Source organism: Capra hircus (genome assembly GCF_001704415.2).
Source record: "Capra hircus breed San Clemente chromosome X unlocalized genomic scaffold, ASM170441v1, whole genome shotgun sequence".
NCBI lineage: Eukaryota > Metazoa > Chordata > Mammalia > Artiodactyla > Bovidae > Capra > Capra hircus.
Window position 1 is genome coordinate 34,547,659 of NW_017189517.1, and position 18,903 is coordinate 34,566,561.

General features: G+C 41.5%; 1 pseudogene; it reads left to right on the top strand.

Moving 5' to 3' along the window:
* Positions 1–10,755, top strand: part of LOC102177230 — a 136,485-nt pseudogene extending 125,730 nt beyond the window's left edge.
* The last annotated feature ends 8,148 nt before the right edge of the window (positions 10,756–18,903 follow it).

The following is an 18,903-nucleotide window of genomic DNA, read 5'->3' on the forward strand; positions in this document are numbered from 1 at the left end:
CTGTCAAAGCCCTCTCTAAAAAAGTTAAATAAAAACTTGTTAAACTTCCTTCAGTTCTTGCTACTGTCTGACTTCAACTCATTGTTCTAGCTAAGTTATCTTGTTTCCTGAGACAATAAATATGACTTGCACACTCATGTCTCTAAACTGTCCTACATGCCAGGAATCCTCTCTCTTCCTCTCCCCTCCTCTGTGAACACAGCTCTGGCAGGAGATCTAACCAATGACTGAAATAGAGCCCACTGCAGTGAGCAAAATGCAAGTTAGCTCCCTGCAGATCTGAAACAGGCAGAACAATTTTGTGTGGGCACTTGGGTCTCCAATTACAAATTCTGGGCCAGTTCTGATCCTGAGGGCCCCTGAGGATTCCTAGGAGAAAGAATTCAGGCAGTTTTGATCTCCCGAGGTTAGGTTCAATGTTCTGAGGCTGCCCTGAAGAAGACTGTGAGATGATCAAGTTGGTCTCACTAGCTTCATTTTCTTCTTTTATATTTTTCCTTTTTTAAATTCTCTAATCCAGAACTCACCATCATTCCCCTTCATCCTGGCAAAAAGAAAAGGGGATCCAATAATTTTACTCATATTACTGTGTTGGTGTTGAATCGGCTACATCTCACAGGAGGTTGTCAGGGGTTAGAAGGAACTTCAGCCACTACTGGCTGTGGGATCTTGGGCAAAGAGCATGACCTTCTGTGCCTCAGTTTCCTTATCTGTAAAAGGGGGATAATAAGAGTATTTATATCACTGTTAGATATAATTATTACCTGTCAATCCCTGATATGGTAACCCTGTCTAGTAGGGTTAGGCAGCCTATGCTTCAGTGCCTTCAATAATAGGAGCACTCTGTCTCCCAGGTTAGCCCATTTCTTTTGCAATTAAAAAGTTGTATCAGAGAGGAGGGGCAGTATTTGCAGGATAGGAGTGGGTCCCTCTCAGATTTCTAGCATAAAGGTAGTCCCTACCATGGATTTTCTGAGGCTGCCTCATTTCTTCTGAGATCAATACTTGCATAATCTTAATTGTTGTAGAATATTTATAGTAATAATAATTCATCTATTGAGTGCTTACTATGTGCAAGCATTGTGTTAAGTATTTTATATGCATTATCTAAATATTTGAGATAAGCCTATTTTATCATTGTTAATAACTAAATTTGAGATAGTGCTTATTATGAGCCAGGCACTTCTCTAACCCTAAAAATAGATATTATTATTTGCTCACATTACATGTGAGAAAACTGTGGCCCTAAAAGGTTAAGTAATTCTCTCCATTTCACACAGCTGATTAGTGGCAGAGGTAGATTTTGAACCCCAGCAGTCTTCCTGGTAGCTCAGCGGTAAAGAATCTGCCTGCCAGGCAGGTGACCTGAGTTCAATCCCTGGGTTGGGAAGACTCCCTGGAGAAGGAAATGGCAACCCACTCCAGTATTCTTGCCTGGGAAATCTCATGGACAGAGGAGCCTGGCATGCTTCAGTCCATGGGGTCATAAAAGAGTCAGATATGACCTGGTAACTAAACACCAACAACAAAGTCTGACTCGCAGTCTGGCTCCAGAAATACTCCTTAACCGCTAAGTCATAACTGCATCCCTTGTTGTTTAGTCACTAAGTCATGTTATGTCCAGCTCTTTCTTGACCCCATGGACTGTAGCCTGCCAGGCTCCTCTGTCCATGGGATTTCCTAGGCAAGAATACTGGAGTGGATTGCCATTTCCTTCTCCAGGGGATCTTTCCAACCCAGGAACTGAACATATGTCTATCTCTTGGCATGTGGATTCTTTACAGCTGAGCCACCAGGGAAGCCCGCTGCAGCCCTTATGAGGTGACAATTCTAATCAACAGGGTCTCAGAGAGTGTAACAACTGCCAACACTCTATTATTACTCCTGCCTCCGCCCCACCCCTCAAGGGGAAACTTTGTTTTGCTTTTCATGTTACCTCAACTATCCTTTTAGGGATCATTCCCACCTTCCCATCTTTGCTAGTGATGAACTGTGTGCCATAAGACAAATTGCTTGACATCTTTAATTCTCAGTTTCCTCTCCTCCAAAATAGAAATGATATCCACCCAGGAGGATTGTTATTACTGTCTACCCCAGCCCATACCAACGAACTCCAGTCAACCCACCCACACACTATTCAGCTGGCAGCCAATAAATCCAAATACCAGCCCTCGGGGCCCTTTCCATGGCAATCACCTTGAACCCACTCACTTGCTCCTGCTCTGGCTCTTCATTCACTCCGAACTGGTTCCTATGGGTTCTTGCCTCCTGACCTTGGCTCTGCACACTGTGTTTGCCTTCACACAGATCTCCCAGACTTGACTATCTCAGTGCTTCCTAAGCAAAGAGTAGCTTCACCTTCTGGTTCTGCCTGTTCTTGGCTATTCCAGTTAGGTCCAGTCAAACCCCAGACCTAACTCCCAATGTGGTAGCCCTGGGCCACTGTCAAGGGCCATCAGATTAAACCCCTGCTAGTATGTGTTGTATAGCAACATGATGGATTTTCCTACTTTACTACCACTGAGTTCCCATTCAGGATATTTTCCAATGCACCCTTAACCCACTTACTGCAATGACAGTTTCCATTATTTGCCACTTTGCTGCATTAATTCAGTTCAGTTCAGTTCAGTCATTCAGTCATGTCCGACTCTTTGCGACCTCACGCCAAGTCTCCCTGTTCATCACCAACTCCCGGAGCTTACTCAAACTCATGCCCATTGAGTCAGTGATGCCATCCAATCATCTCATATTCTGTCGACCCCTTCTCCTCCTGCCTTCAATCTTTCCCAGCATCAGGGTCTTTTAAAATGAGTCAGTTCTTTGCATCAGGCGGCCAAAGGATTGGAGCTTCAGCTTGAGCATCAGTCCTTCCAATGAATATTCAGGACTGGTTTCCTTTAGGATGGACAGGTTGGATCTCCTTGCAGTCCAAGGGACTCTCATGAGTCTTCTCCAACACCACAATTCAAAAGCGTAAATTCTTCGGTGCTCACCTTTCTTTATAGTCCAACTCTCACATCCATACATGACTACTGGAAAAACCATAGCTTTGACGAGACAGACCTTTGTCGGCAAAGTAATATCTCTGGTTATGAATATGCTGTTTAGTTTGGTCATAGTTTTTTTTTCCAAGGAGTAAGCGTCTTTTAATTTCATGGCTGCAGTCACCAACTGCAGTGATTTTGAGCCCCCCAATATAAAGTCTGTCACTGTTTCCAATGTTTCCCCATCTATTTGCCATGAAGTGATGGGACCAGATGCCATGATCTTAGTTTTCTGAATGTTGAGTTTTAAGCCAACTTTTTCACTCTCCTCTTTCACTTTCATCAAGAGGCTCTTTAGTTCTCCTTCGCTTCCTGCCATAATTACTAAGCACCATCCCAAATGCTGTTGATTCCAAGCACTTAAGAAGAAAATTCAGATAGCAGATCATATCCAGCATTCTCCCCAATAAAAATAAATGCTATCATCTACCAGACATTTACTCCATCCCAGGGACAATGCTAAATATTTTAGATGTATACGCTCACATAAGCTGCTCAGCAGTCTTATGTGATAAATAGTATTATCCTCATTTCCCAGCTGTAGAAACTGAGGCACAGAAAGGTTGAGTGACTCATCTAAGATTACACAGTCATTACATGGGAGAGTTGGGATTTGAGTTCAGGCTTCCCTGATGGCTCAGGCGGTAAAGCATCTGCCTGCAATGCAGGAGACTTGGATTTGATCCCTGGGTTGGGAAGATCCCCTGGAGGAGGAAATGGCAACTCACTCCAATACTCTTGCCTGGAAAATCCCATGGATGGAGGAGCATGGTGGGCTACAGTCCACGAGGCTGCAAAGAGTCGGACATGACTGAGCGACTTCACTTTCTTTCTACATCCCACACTGAACACATCCCATGTTAACTACTGAACACTGTTGCCTCCCAATTTACATCATCTCCACTAAGTGCTTGAAGACCTTGCTGGGCCTATTTACAATTCAAGAAACTGTGAACCCTTTGAATTATCTTTCCTGTCAATACTAACCCTGCCCATGTAGTGGGTATGTGGCTTCCAGCACTCTAAAATAAGCCCAACCTACCCATATGTCTGTCCTTCCATGACAACCAGGGACTGGGGGAAGAGGAGGTGCTGAAATTCTCTGATCCACAGAGCTGGTTGCAGGAGTTGGTGCAAGAGAAAGCCTGTGGATTAGGAGAGTGCTGGTGGGAACCAGACTTTTACCTCAAGAATGCTCTGGAGCAAGTCACAACTTCTCACTGGGCAAACCGGGAGAAGTCCCAGCTACATGCCATTACACTGGGCCAACTCACCCACACACTATGAGGCAGGTGGCCAAAGAAAATGAGTCACAGACCTCAGGACTTCATTTGAGGCAGTTACCCCGAACCCTCTCACTTCTGTCTTGCCCTTGCTCTGCACTCCCTTCTCTGTTCCCTGGCATATCTGGCTTCAGACCTTCTTGGAACTATCTCCTATTTGTGACCCTGCATTCACCCTTTAGGCTTGCTATGCTCAGCTTGCCCTCATCCCCTGGCTCTTGCTTATCTTCACAGTCTTAGGTCACTACCATGGCCAATTTAATTTCCTGTCCCTGGAAACTCTATTTTGGAACTGGCCCACCTGACCAGTGCCTCAGCCCACAAGGTAGTGAGGGGTTGGAAGAGAAAAGGGGATCAGAAAGTAATGAGACATCATGGAGAAAGATGCCTAGCCAGTGCCCCCAACCCTACTGTAAATGCGTCCTTCATGGTATATTAATCCTAATCCCCTTCCACTATTTGGAAACTTTTTGTGGCCAAATAATTTTCCCACAAAACAGACATGGTTCGGGAAACTGAGAATGCATACAGCTGCCATATTCTTTAGACTATAAATTAGAATACATGAACTAACGCTGTGAATGTACTTACAGCAACAATACAATGGAATGTTTAAATTCATTACTGCCCTAGAAAATCTCTGATGTGCCATAACCATGCTTATAAAGGATGATGGAAGGGTACCACATATGTTCGTGTGCTCAAAAACAGTGCCTGCTAGACTGACGTGTTGACTATACCCTACCACACATGGCTCATTCCTTGCACTCTGGTCAGACTCATCTGCCTTCAGTTCATCATATTTGCATCACTCCCTCCTGCCACAAGGGGCAAGCTATTTCCTTTTCTAGCAAGTTCTTTTTCTCTTCTTGAGAATTAACTCCCCATCTCTTTCCAGATCTTACCTCCATCATCACTTCTTTGCAGGTGTTTTCCCTGCCTTCCTTATTAATAGTGGCATGATCTTACCCACTGGATCCATTGTAGCACTTATGACAGTTGCAAGTATGCATTTATTTATATGATAATGTGATTGATGTCTGCCTCCACCACTGGAATGAAAGTTCCATGAGAACAGGGGCCATGTCTTCTTGTTCACAGCTATAACCTTGGAATTTGGAATAGCCAACACAAAATAAGTGTGTTTGTTTGTCTGTTTAATTGTTCAGCAAATAGTTGGCCAGAACTGCTCACCAACCAAGTCCTCCTAAGATCCTTGGCTAAATGCATCAAACCCATGGGAGGAGAAGGAAGGTCCTGGAATATATTTGGGCTGATTTTCTCCAATCAACAAATTGGTAACTATAAGTTTAGCAGTTGAGTAAAGTACAAACTCCTAGCAAATGGGATACAGACTATGTTCCTTTCTAGAAGAGAGAAATTGTGATAGGCAGGGCACAGAAAAGTAAGCAACATGCCCAAGTTTACTTAACTAGTAGATAGCAGAGTCAGTATTTAGACCCCAGCTATCGAGTTCCACTTGATTATTCTTCCTGAACCTCTGTTTTCTCATCTGTAAAACGGGTGCAATCAGTGGTGCTAGCTTGAACAGTTATAAGAATTAAATGTGATAATGTATTGAAAGTACTTGCACATAAGTACTCATTGTATGGTACCTATTACTGTTAGTTTCTTTGAAAATAAAGGGAAGTCAGAGAATCTGTATGCTAGGACATGGAGAAATAGCTGTTTTTCCATAAAGCCCTCACCCACCCTTGTCTTGTTTCCTCTCCCTTCTTTTTTCCTTCCTCTGTCCTCCTTTACTCTCTCTCTCCAGCTATAATCTCCAAAAGAGTTGTTTTTAGGGGTTAATAAGACAGAGGAAGACAGAGGAACAGATGGCAAGAGCTCAGATTTATCTCCTTAAGAAAGGGGCTGAAAAGAACACTGGAAGGAGGAAGAAATAAAAGAAAGGTAGGAGTGAAGGGTTTTTCCAGTAGTCATGTATGGATGTGAGAGTTAAACTATAAAGCTGAGCACTGAAAAATTGATGCTTTTGAACTGTGGTGTTGGAGAAAAGACTCTTGAGAGTCCCTTGGACTGCAAGGAAATCAAATCAGTCAATTCTAAAGGAAAACAGTCTAGAATATTCATTGGAAGTTCTGATGTTGAAGCTGAAACTCCAATACTTTGGCCACCTGATGTGAAGAACTGACTCATTTGAAAAGACCCTGATGCTAGGAAAGATTGAAAGCAGGAGGAGAAGGGGCCAACAGAGGATGAGGTGTTCGATGGTATCACCGACTCGATGGACATGAGTTTGAGTAAGCTCCAGGAGTTGGTGATGGACAGGGAGGCCTGGGCGTGCTGCAGTCCATGAGGTCGCAAAGAGTCAGACATGACTGAGTGACTGGACTGAACTGAGGAGTGAAGGGACAACACATGTAAGATGGTTATGGTTTTCCTCTGCTAAATAAAAGTATGGTTGTACACAGCTTTACTACAAGACTTTCTTCTCCATTTTAAAAAAGGTTGAGGTGAAGGTGAAGTCGCTCAGTCGTGTCTGACTCTTTGCGACCCTGTGGACTGTAGCCTACCAGGCTCCTCCGTCCATGGGATTATCCAGGCAAGAATACTGGAGTGGGTTGCCATTTCCTTCTCCAGGGGATCTTCCCAACCCAGGGATCGAACCCAGGTCTCCTGCATTGGAGGCAGACACTTTAAAGGGGGATTTTAATACAGGATGCTGGGGGATGGTGCACTGGGATGACCCAGAGAGATGATATGGGGAGAGAGGTGGGAGAGGGGTTCAGGATTGGGAACTCATGTACACCCGTGGCGAGATTCATGTCAATGTATGGCAAAACCAATACAGTATTGTAAAGTAAAATAAAAAATTAATTAATTAATTAATTTTTAAAAAAGGGATGGAGAAGCATAAAGCCATAGGCTTGGAAAGGTACTGTCTATTAGTACCATTTAATTTATAGTCATCTCTACCCTACATTTTTTGGAAAGGAGAAAAGCCTAGAAAACATTGCCTCAACTTAGGTAGCTTTGAAACACACACCCACACACACACACCCACACACCCACCCCATTGTTCAGTGCTGCCCCTTTAGCATTTCCTAGGCATGTCATTTATATTTGTGTGCCTGTTGGTTGAGCGTGTCACTGGTGCTCACAGCACAGGAGCCACAGGAGTCAGGGGAATGTGTCTTTTCCTTTGAAACCAAGTGCTTAATGTCTTTGCTGGGAATTGTGGTGAAAGATGGATGAGAGGAATGGCTCTTCTGATAGTGGCAACACAAGCAGCTCCCCATTCCCTACTGGGTTTGTTTAGCTGTGCCTTAGATACCAGCATACCTGGGCCTCTTAGAAGACAAGGACCCAATTGAATAGATTCCCTGGAAGTCCAAGGGGCAGAGCACAGCAGGAGAAGTGATTTTGGGGAGTTTGTTAGGCTAACTTGGCAGACTGGAAACTAGGGAAACCTCTGGGGTACATAACCAAACTAAACTGGTGAAATACTGGCTCATCCCCAGGTCCTCTGTTAAGGCCTTTGGGGAAAGCCCTAAATGCAAGCCAGTCAAGTTGAACTTTACACTATTTATAATTGCAAGGTAGGAAGAAAAAGACAGGAGAAAAGAAAGGGGAGACAGAAAGCAGGAACATAAGTAAGGCCTGGCTAGCAATGGCTTAGATACAGTGTCATTAAAGGTAAAGCATGCTTCTATAAATCAATGAATGAAAACTTTTAAAAAATATTTTTAAGAAAGAAAACAAATGTGCAAGAAGAACCATTGTAGTACCTGGCATTTCATAAAATGAAAAATATACTTGTATTCAAAGGGAAATGTGCCATGAAAATGTAACAGATGAAATGTTGCAGGATTCTAATCAAGAACATACATAAAGCATTATTATATTTAGCATTGTTACAGTTCTGTATGAAATATAATTTAGTTGGGGAGGGTGGAGTGGAGGCAAGCATGTTACATCTGATCAGTCACCATAAAGCTACTTCCCTATTTCTGCTTATGGCGAACTGAGTGGGCTTTATATTAGTAATATGCAGAGCTGTCTAAGATTAGGAACAAGACAGTGGTGCCCACTCTATCATTCCTAATCAACAAATTACTAGAAGTCTTAGCTAGAGTAATCAGGTAAGAAAAAAAAATAAAAAGATAGTAGAATTGAAAAGGAAAAAGTAACATTGTCTCTATTTGCAAATGACATGATTTTGTACATAGAAAATCCTAAAAGTTCAGCCAAAAAACATATTTGATCAATGAATTCAGTCAATTTGCAGGATACAAAATTAACATACAAAAATTGGTAGCACTGTGTATACTAATGACTTTTCTGAAAAAGAAATAAAGAAATCAATCCCATTTACAATAGTATTTAAAAAAAACCTTTAGGAATAAATTTAATTAAGGAGATTAAAAATTTATACTCTGAAAACAGTAAGACATTGATGAAGGAAATTGAAGAAGGCACAAACAAATGGAAATGTATCCTATATTCATGGATTGGAAGAATTAATATTGTTAAAATGTCAATAATACCAAAAGCTATCTGTAGATCCAGTGCAATCCCTATCAAATTAAAATGGTGTTGTTTATAGGAATAGAAAAAACAGTCCTAAAATTTATACAGAGCCAGAAAAGACTCATAGTCAAAGAAATTCTAATAAAGAGGAATAAAGCAGGAGACATCACAGACAATCAATCATAGTTCTTGATTTCAAGCTATACTATAAAGCTATAGCCATCAAAATAGTATGAAGTGAAATGAAGTTGCTCAGTTGTGTCCAACTCTTTGTGACCCCATGGACTGTAGCCTACCAGGGTCTTCCCATAGGATTTTCCAGGCAAGAGTACTGGAGTGGGTTGCCATTTCAGTAGACCAATGGAACAGAATTGAGAGCTCAGAATAAACTCAAACATATATAGTCAACTAGGGAACCAAGAACCTACAAAGGAGAAAAGACAGTATTTGTAATAAATGGTACTAGAATAATTTCTATTCAGAATGAAAATGGTAATTATTAGAGAAATGCACATCAAAACTACAATGAGGTATCATCTCACACCAGTCCGAATCAGTCAGTTCAATTCAGTCACTCAGTCATGTCTGACTCTTTGCAACCCCATGGACCACAGCACGCCAGGCTTCCCTGTCCATCACCAACTCCTGGAGCTTGCTCAAACTCATGTCCATCAAGTTGGTGATGTCATCCAACCATCTCATCCTCTGTTATCCCCTTCTTTTCCCAACTTCAATATTTCCTAATATCAAGGTCTTTTCCAATGAGAATGGCCATTATTAAAACATCTACAAATAAAAAAATGCTGGAAAGGGTCTGGAGAAAAGGGAACCTTCCTACACAGTTAGTGGAAATATAAATTTGTACAGGCACTATGGAGAACAGTGTGGAGGTTCCTTAAAAAAAAAATAAAGTTACCATATGATCCAGCAATCCCACTCCTGGGCATATATCCAGATAAAACTATCATTCCAAAAGATGCATGCACCCCTGTGTTCATGCAGCACTATTTACAATAGCCAAGATATCAACGTAAATGTCCACTGACAGAAGATTTGGTATGTGTGTGTGTGTGTGTATACATATATATATATAGATATAATGAAATATTACTCAGCCATAAAAAGAATGAAATAATGCCATTTGCAGCTACAAGCATGGACCTAGAGATCAGTATATTAAGTGAAGTTAGAAAGAGAAAGACAAATACCATATGATATCACTTATATGTGGAATCTAAAATATGATGCAAATGAACTTATCTATGAAACAGGAAAAGACTCACAGACATAGAGAAGAGGCTTGTGGTTGCCATGGTGGGGAAAGGGGAGGGGAGGGCTGGATTGGGAGTTTGGGTTTAGCAGATGCAAACTAGTGTATATAGAATGGATAAACAACAAGGTCCTACTGTATAGCACAGGGAACTATATTCAATATCCTGTAATAGGTGCCCAGAAATCATCCTAAGAGTGGCTGTGTGAGGCCGGGCCAGGAGGGAGGCCTTGACTTAGGTTTGACACACTCACCCTAAGCATCCTTGTCACCTGGTTTTGTTTAGGTGGCTCCCACAAAGAAGGGCGGCAAGAAGAAGAAGGGCCGGTCTGCCATCAATGAGATGGTGATCAGAGAATACACTATCAACATTCACAAGCACATCCATGGAGCGGGTTTTAAGAAGCATGCTCCTAGGGCACTCAAAGAAATTTGGAAATTTGCCATGAAGAAGATGGGAACTCCAGATGTGCACATCGACACCAGACTCAACAAAGCTATCTGGACCAAAGGAATAAGGAATGTTGCATACCAGATCCATGTGCAGTTGTTCAGAAAACGTAATGAAGATGAAGACTTGCCAAACAAGCTCTACACGTTGGTTACCTACATGCCTGTCACCACCTTCAAAGATCTACAGACAGTCAGTGTGGTTGAGAACTAACTGCTGACTAACCAATAAAGTTATTGAACTGTAAAAAAAAAAAATCCTATAATAAACCACCATGGAAAAGAATACATACATATATATTATATAAATTACATATATATAACTGAATCCCTTTGCTATACACCAGAAACTAATACCATGTTGTAAATCAACTATATTTCAATAAAGAAAGAAAGAATGAAGCTGAACACATGCCTTATACCTGATACCTCTCGTAAATACTAACTCAAAATGGATGAAAAACTTGTATGTAAGACCTGAAATCATAAAACATCTAGAAGCAAACATTGGAATAAATCTCCTTGACATGAGTCTTGGTAATGGTTTTTTGGATATGACACATAAAGCACTAACAACAAAATAAAAAGATAAGCAAGTGGGACGACCTCAAACTAAAGAGCCTCTTCACAGCAAAAGAAGCCATCAATAAAATGAAAAGAAAACTTATGGGATGATGAAAATATTTGCAAATCATACATATGATGAGAGGTTAACATATAAAATATTAAAGAACTCACACAACTCGATAGCAGAAAAACAAATAACCCTGTTTGAAAATGGGCAAAGGACTGTAATAGACATTATTCCAAAAAAGATATATGAGAGGCCAACAGATATGTGGAAAGATGCTCAACATCACTAATCATTAAAGAAATGCAAGTTAAAATCAAATAAAAAACTTCACATTTGTTCGAATGGCCATCATCAAAAAAAGATGCTGGTGTGGATGTGGCAAAAAGAGAATTCTTGTGCACAGCTGGTGGGATTGTAAATTGGTATAGACACTATGAAAAATAGTATGGAAGGCCCTCAAAAATTAAAAATAAAACTACCATGTGACTGAGCAATTCTACTTCTGGAACATATCCAAAGGAAAACACAAACTAAAAAATATATCTGCACCCCAATATTCATAGCAGTATTATTTATAATAACCAAGATGTGGAAGCAACTTAAATACCCATCAATAGATGAATGAATAAAGAAGTTATGATCTAAAAAATACACACACACACACACACACACACACAGTGAAATATTACTTAGCCAAAAAAAGAATGAAATCTTATCATTTGCAACAATATGGATGCATCTTGAAGGCATTATACTAAATGAAATGTCAGACAGAAAATGATAAATAGTTTATGACCTTATTTAATGTGAAATCTTTTTTAAAAACTCATAGAAAAAGAGATCAGGGTTTTGATTATTAGAGATGGAAGCAGAATTGGAGGAAGTAGTCAAAAGGTCCAAACTTCTAGTTGCAAAATATATAAATACTAGGGATATAATATGGGCTTCCCCGGTATCTCAGATGGTAAAGAATCTACTTGCAACGAAGGAAACCTGGGTTCGATCCCTGGGTTGGGAAGATCCCCAGGAAAAGGGCAGGGCAACCCACTCCAGTGTTCTTGCCTGGAAAATCCCCATGGACAAAGGAGCCTGGTGGGTTACAGTCCATGGAGTCACAATGAGTTGGACATGACTGAGGGACTAAGCACAGCACAGAATGGGGTTGTAATATACAATCTGATAACTATAGCTAACACTGCTATATGATATATAGGAAAGTTAAGAAAGCAAGTCCTTATTTCTCATGATAAGCAAAAAGTTTTTTTTTCTTTCTTTCCTCTTTACTGTATCTTTATAAGATGGATGTTTGCTGAACCTATTATGGTAATCACTTCACAATATATGTATATCAAACCATCATGCTCTGTGCCTTCAACTTGCACAGTAATAAACGTTAATTATTTCTAAACAAAACTGGAAAAAAGACAAATATACAAAACAATGCTTTATAAACATTGGACAGCAAGACCTCACAGGATCCCTGAGAGAAGGGAAACACTCAAGGTGAGCCCTATGATTGCCCTAGCTTACTTCTGGGAAAGAGTTTCCAGCACATAATGTAGGAAGTGCAAAACTGGAAAGAGTCTGGTATTCTCACTAAGTTGAGGAGATAAGAGTGGAGGATTTCAGGAGGCCAAGGCGTTAGAATATGCAGGGCACAGTAATAGGAGGCGTATACACAGAGTGAGAGCTATGGAAATGTGCCGATGCCACCCCTTCCAATTTTCCAGTGAGTTCTGAGCATGTGTTGTGAGGAAACTACCCTCAGACCATCAGAAAGGAACAGGCAGAACAATTCTTAGAGCTCAAACAGAACTGTTAAGAGTTCACATTCCTAAAAGCCAAAGTCAAGAAATCTCTTAATGATTGGGACATCAGATAAAGTACACAAAAGAATATTATCTCAGTAGAGAGGACAAATTTAACCCTAGACTAAAATATTTTGGTAGCTTTTGGTGTAATCTAAAAACTCCTAAAAGCAAACCTCAAAATGATCAAACTGTTTCCAAGTGTCTCAATTGTGTCTGAAAACAAAGCTTTAAAAAGGGGAATTAAAAAAAAAAAATCCAGCAGCCAACCATGTAAAATTCAAAGTGTCTGGCATCTAGTCAAAAAGTACCAGGCATGCAAAGGAGCAGGAAAATACAGCTCATAATGAGGAGAAAAATCAATCAGTATAAATAGTCCCCAAAATGCACAGCCAAGAGAATTAGTGGACATGGGTATTAAAACAGCTACTCTACATGTTTATTGCCTAGCCATAAGATCACAAATATGCTATTTTATTAACCCACATGGGATGAACTTTTATGTATATGCAAAATAGAAGTTCAGTCACTTTTTTTTTTTTTTACTATATGGATATCCAACTGACCAAGCATCATTAATTGACAAAGAACATTCTTCCCTTGCAATGCAGATGTAATCTGTGTTACAAAAAATGGTTCATATATGAAGAAATTGTTTTCAGAAAGAAAATGAATGTGCAAAAGGAACCATTATAGTACTCAGCATTTTATAAAATGAAAAAGATGCTTGTATTCAAAGGGAAATGTGCTGTGGAAATACATAAGAGATGAGATGTTGCAGGACCTTAATCATAAACGTATGCAAAGTTAGCATTGTCACATTCTATATGAAGTTCTTGGAAATACAACTTAGTCATGGCTGGGGAGTGGGCATCTTGCACCTGATGAGTTACCATAATGCTACTTCCCTATTCCTTTTCTGTTCAGTCTCTCAGTTGTGTCCAACTCTTTGCAACCCCATGGACTGTAGCATGCCAGGCTTCCCTGTCTTTCACTGTCTCCTGCTGGGAGACTCATGTCCACTGAGTCGATAATACCATCCAACCATCTCATCCTTAGTCACCCCCTTCTCCTTCTGCCCTCAGACTTTCCCAGCATCAGGGTCTTTTCCAGTCACATCATGTGGCCAAAGTATTGGAGTTTCAGCTTCAGCATCAGTCCTTCCAATAAATATTCGGGGTTGATTTCCTTTAGGATTGACTGGTTTGATCTCCTTGCAGTCTAAGGGACTCTCAAGAGACTTCTCCAGCACCACAGTTCAAAAGCATCAATTCTTCAGTACTCAGTCTTTTTATTGTCCAGCTCTCACATCCATACATGACTATACGAAAAACTATAGCTTTGATTAGATGGACCTTTGTCAGCAAAGAAACGTCTCTGCTTTTGAATACGCTGTCTAGGTTTGTCATAGCTTTTCTTCTAAGGAGCAAGTGTCTTTTTTTATTTTTTTATTTTAGCTTCTTCTCTAGCTCTATGCTACTTCCCTTCCTTTCTTTTTTTTTTATTTTACTTTATTTTACTTTACAATACTGTATTGGTTTTGCCACACATCAACATGAATCCGCCAAGGGGGTACACGTGTTCCCAATCTTGAACCCCCCTCCCACCTCCCTCACCATACCATCTCCCAGTGCACCAGCCCCAAGCATCCTGTATCCTGCATCGAATCTAGACTGGAGATTCATTTCTTATATGATATTATACATGTTTCAATGCCACTCTCCCAAATCATCCCACCCTCTCCCTCTCCCAAAGAGTCCAAAAGACTGTTCTATACATCTGTGTCTCTTTTGCTGTCTCCCATACAGGGTTATCATTACCATCTTTCTAAATTCCATATATTTGTGTTAGTATACTGTATTGGTGTTTTTCTTTCTGGCTTACTTCGCTCTGTATAATTGGCTCCAGTTTCATCCACCTCATTAGAACTGATTCAAATGTGTTCTTTTAATTTCAGGGCCGCATCCTGCTTATGGTGAGTTGATCACCTTTTTATTAGTAGTATGCAGAACTACCAAACAGTGGAATTTCCTTTGTCACCATTGTAACCAGGGGAATGAAATTATTCTCTAGTAGAAGAATAATTAGAATATTTGTTTTATGTTCTCACCTTCCTCCTCATCCTACTATAGAAGCTCAATAAGTCACTTCATCTCGGTGAATCTCAAACCCTCCATCAGTCACTTAAATTTAATGCATGTTACAGATGGTGCTGGCTTTCGTCAAAAGGGTATTTTTTCCCAACATGTATCATGGTTGTAGCTTCAATACAATGATTTGAAAAGTCCTGAAGATCGGTACAGGCTGTGTTACTAGCCCGTCTCCAAGAAAAAATCTATATGGGCTTAATGGAAGCTAGCCAGTGGCTTCAAAGAATGTGACTTCATTTTCCTTTCAAGTCAGTAAGCATTCCATGAGCATCTATCATATGCACAGGAGGCTGAAGCAGTATATGTAGAATTTGGAGACCACTAAACTTTCTGGAGAACTCTCAGAATGGCCTCTTCCTCTTCACCCTCAGGCACTACCTCTTTCTGACTTCTTTAACCATTAAGACTCTGCATAGTTCAAGGAGGCCAACAGACTCCTTGGTCCTTCCCTTCTATTCCTCCAGATGTGAGCTTCAGAAGCAGCAGAACCCTAGGTGAAAGAAGCCAACTGAGCCTGGAAGACTCAGAGTGCCTTTGAGCCTCTGGGAAAGACCTGACTTTAGAAACATCTCTGACAGTGTTTTCTACTTATTACTCCAGTCTCCAGGAGGGGAGAGAAATGGCTAGAGACAGAGAGTATTGCTTCCTACATTCCCTTCTCGGTGGCCCTTTGGGTACAAAGAAAGACATGGTTCCCCTAACCTTCCATAATCTGTAGGAGGTAACTCCTAATACAAAAATGCCACCTCACCCACATCCCACAGCGGCCTAGTATGATGGGAAGTGGGAGGAGGAGGTTGCTGTTGAGAAAGGATGAAGGACTGCTGGGTAAGATGAGATTTCTTCTGTGCTCTCCTTTTTGTTAAATCTAGCCCCATTCCTTTTAAGTTATTCATGTCTACTTTTTTTTTAATTGGCATGTAACTGCTTTACAATGTTGTGTTGGTTTCTGCTGTACAACAATATGAATCAGCTATAAGTATGCATATGGCCCCTCCCTCTTGAGCCTCCCTCTCACCCCTCTAGGTCACCACAGAGCGCCATGCTGGGCTCCCTGTGCTATGCAGCAGCTTCCTGCTAGCTATCTGTTTTACACATGGTAGTGTATATACGGCAGTCCTACTCTCTCAGTGTGTCCCACCCTCTCCTTCCCCCATTGTGTCCACAAGCCATTCTCCAGGTCTGCGTCTCTATTCCATCTTCTTTGTTTGGGTTGCTATCAAAGCTCCACCCTGCGCAGGGGAAGTTCTTACAGAATATCAGATGGGGTAATAGGGAATAGTCTGGATGCCAAGGAGAAACAGAGAAATTCTATTGTAACAGGTCACCCACAGCCAAAGCAAATTATTCCCTCCGACTCCACTGGGAACCAGAGCCCAAACCAGTGAGCAGCTACTGGACTCCCTGTGCAGCTCTGGAAAAACACACAAAGCATACAGCTGCTCACCCTTAATTGATGAGCTGATAATTAACACCGTGTATGTAGACTTTGGGCCCAATACGTGACTTAATTTGTGAAAACAGTGTCTGCCAGCAGCCTCTTGGTTCTGAGGGACACCAGCTGGGACTGAGATAAGCCAGAGCCAAAGGAAGACTAAAGAGGACCACTGACATCCTTAAAATGCAGTCAGGGGAAAAGGCAGGGAGAGGCAGGATTTCCTAGGAGAATGAGAGCAAGAGAGGAGACAAATACGGGAGAGGAGAGAAGGGAAGTACAAGGGAGAAAAAGAACTCAGCAAAACATTTCTCAGAGAGCCCCAGACAAGCGCTTTAATGTCATGGAGGCTGTCATCCCCCCAGCCTTCCCACTTCCCATTCACATTCACTACCCCTTTATTCTTTTTTATCTTAAATCTTTAATTTTGTATTGGTGTATAGCTGACTAACAGTGTTGTGATAGTTTCAGGTGAACAGCAAGGGACTCAGCCATTGATATACATGTGTCCATTCTCCCGGAAGTCCCCCTCCCATCCAGGCTGCCACATAACATTGAGCAGAGTTCCATGTGCTATACAGTAGATTCTGGTTGGTTATCCATGTTAAATATAGCAGCGTGTACATGTTCATCCCAAACTCCCTTACTAAGCCCTTCCCCTCATTCCTCCCCCTGGCAACCACAAGTTCATTCTCTAAGTCTGCGACTTTCTCTTTTGTGAGTTCATTTGCATCATTTCCTTTCAGATTTCACATATAAGGATGTCATATGGTATTTCTCCTTCACTGTCTGACTTTACTCAGTATAACAATCTCTAGGTTCACCCATGTTGCTGCAAATAGGATTATTTCCTTCTTTTTAGCAGCTGGGTAATATTCTATTGTTATCTATACACCATGGGCTTCCAGGTGGTGCTAGAAGTAAAGAACCTGCTTGCCAATGCAGGAGATGTAAGAGACAAAGGTTTGATCCCTGGGTCGGGAATATCCCTGGAGGAGGGCACAGCAACCCACTCCAGTATTCTGGCCTAGAGAATCCCCACAGAGGAGCCTGGAGGGCTACAGTCCATGGGGTTGAAAAGAGTCAGACACAACTGAAGAGACTTAGCATGCATGCACACACTGTCGATGGACATTTAGGTTGCTTCGCATGTCTTGGCTGTTGTTAGCAGTGCTGCAATGAACTTTGGCACTGCACCTTTATTCTTGTTCATTCTCCCAACTCTCTCTCCAGACTCATTTTTTGGGGTAACCAAACCCACATATCTACAAACGGCAAGACATGTCAAATCCTTTTGTGGGTAAAATCTAGCTCTCAGCTACCTTTTAGTGGCTGACAAAGTTGCCACATTGCAAGTAGATCTCTTTTGCTGCCAAATCTCCTGCTGCCATGCTATTGTCTGTAATTGTGTCACTCAGTTCTCTCGGGCGAGCCAGGAATGCTGAAGGGTCCCGTTTTGGAGATTCTCCTCTGAGCTCATCTCCTGTAGAGCAGGGATTGTCTTTGGCCTCCTTCTACCTGTCCTTTCAGCACCATCATTCTCCTTGATCCTGATTCCCTCTATCCAGCCTCCTGGCTCAAGATCCCTCTACTATTCAATAGTAGATATCCTAATCCCTCAAGGAACTGCTTTCCCTTCTGCCAACTAGCAAATAAAATGTAGTTGGTGGCCTAATGTATCACTCTTCCCTTGCGTGACTGCTGCATTTTTGTAACGGCTGAACTGAAGGAATAGCCCGCATGTGGCAGAATAGTAAGTATGATGGTAGATAAGGACATTGGGGGATAGGAGACCTCCCTATTCTTCTTCTGGGAAAGGTTGATCTTGGGTGTGAGGATAGCACTATCAGGTCGCCAGGGATATTTGCCAAAGCTGAAAGGTCACCTTGTGATTTTCTTAAATTGGTTTGAGGGAAGAGAGAGCAAAGCCAACGAAAGTGAGTTTTACTTTTTACCTTGTTGCTCAAATTGTCAAGAGCACTTACCTTCAAGAGTTCCACATAATGGCTATCTCCTGCCATGGGATTTACTCAGCTGACTAAATTTTCTAAAACTGTATTAATGACAATGCCAACAAGAGAAAACCCAGAATCATGAATAAACCTTGGTACTTCCAAACTATGCTCTTGATTCAACTCACAGACTAACTGGACAAAGCAAAGTGATATGCAAGCTGATCAACATTCACAGAGACAGAGAGAGAGGACTCAAGTCAAATCCGTTCTGGTCCATCCCTGGACTAGTCATGTTGGTCTGCCTTTGCCCTTTTTGGCCACACACCTGTGCCTCTTGTTCCACTGAGTCCTGAGCCAGGCCAGAAAGGCAGGTACATCACTTCTTCCAAGAGAGATGGCATAGTTCCAAGTGCAGGAAGGAAGCAATTTTATCAGACCTC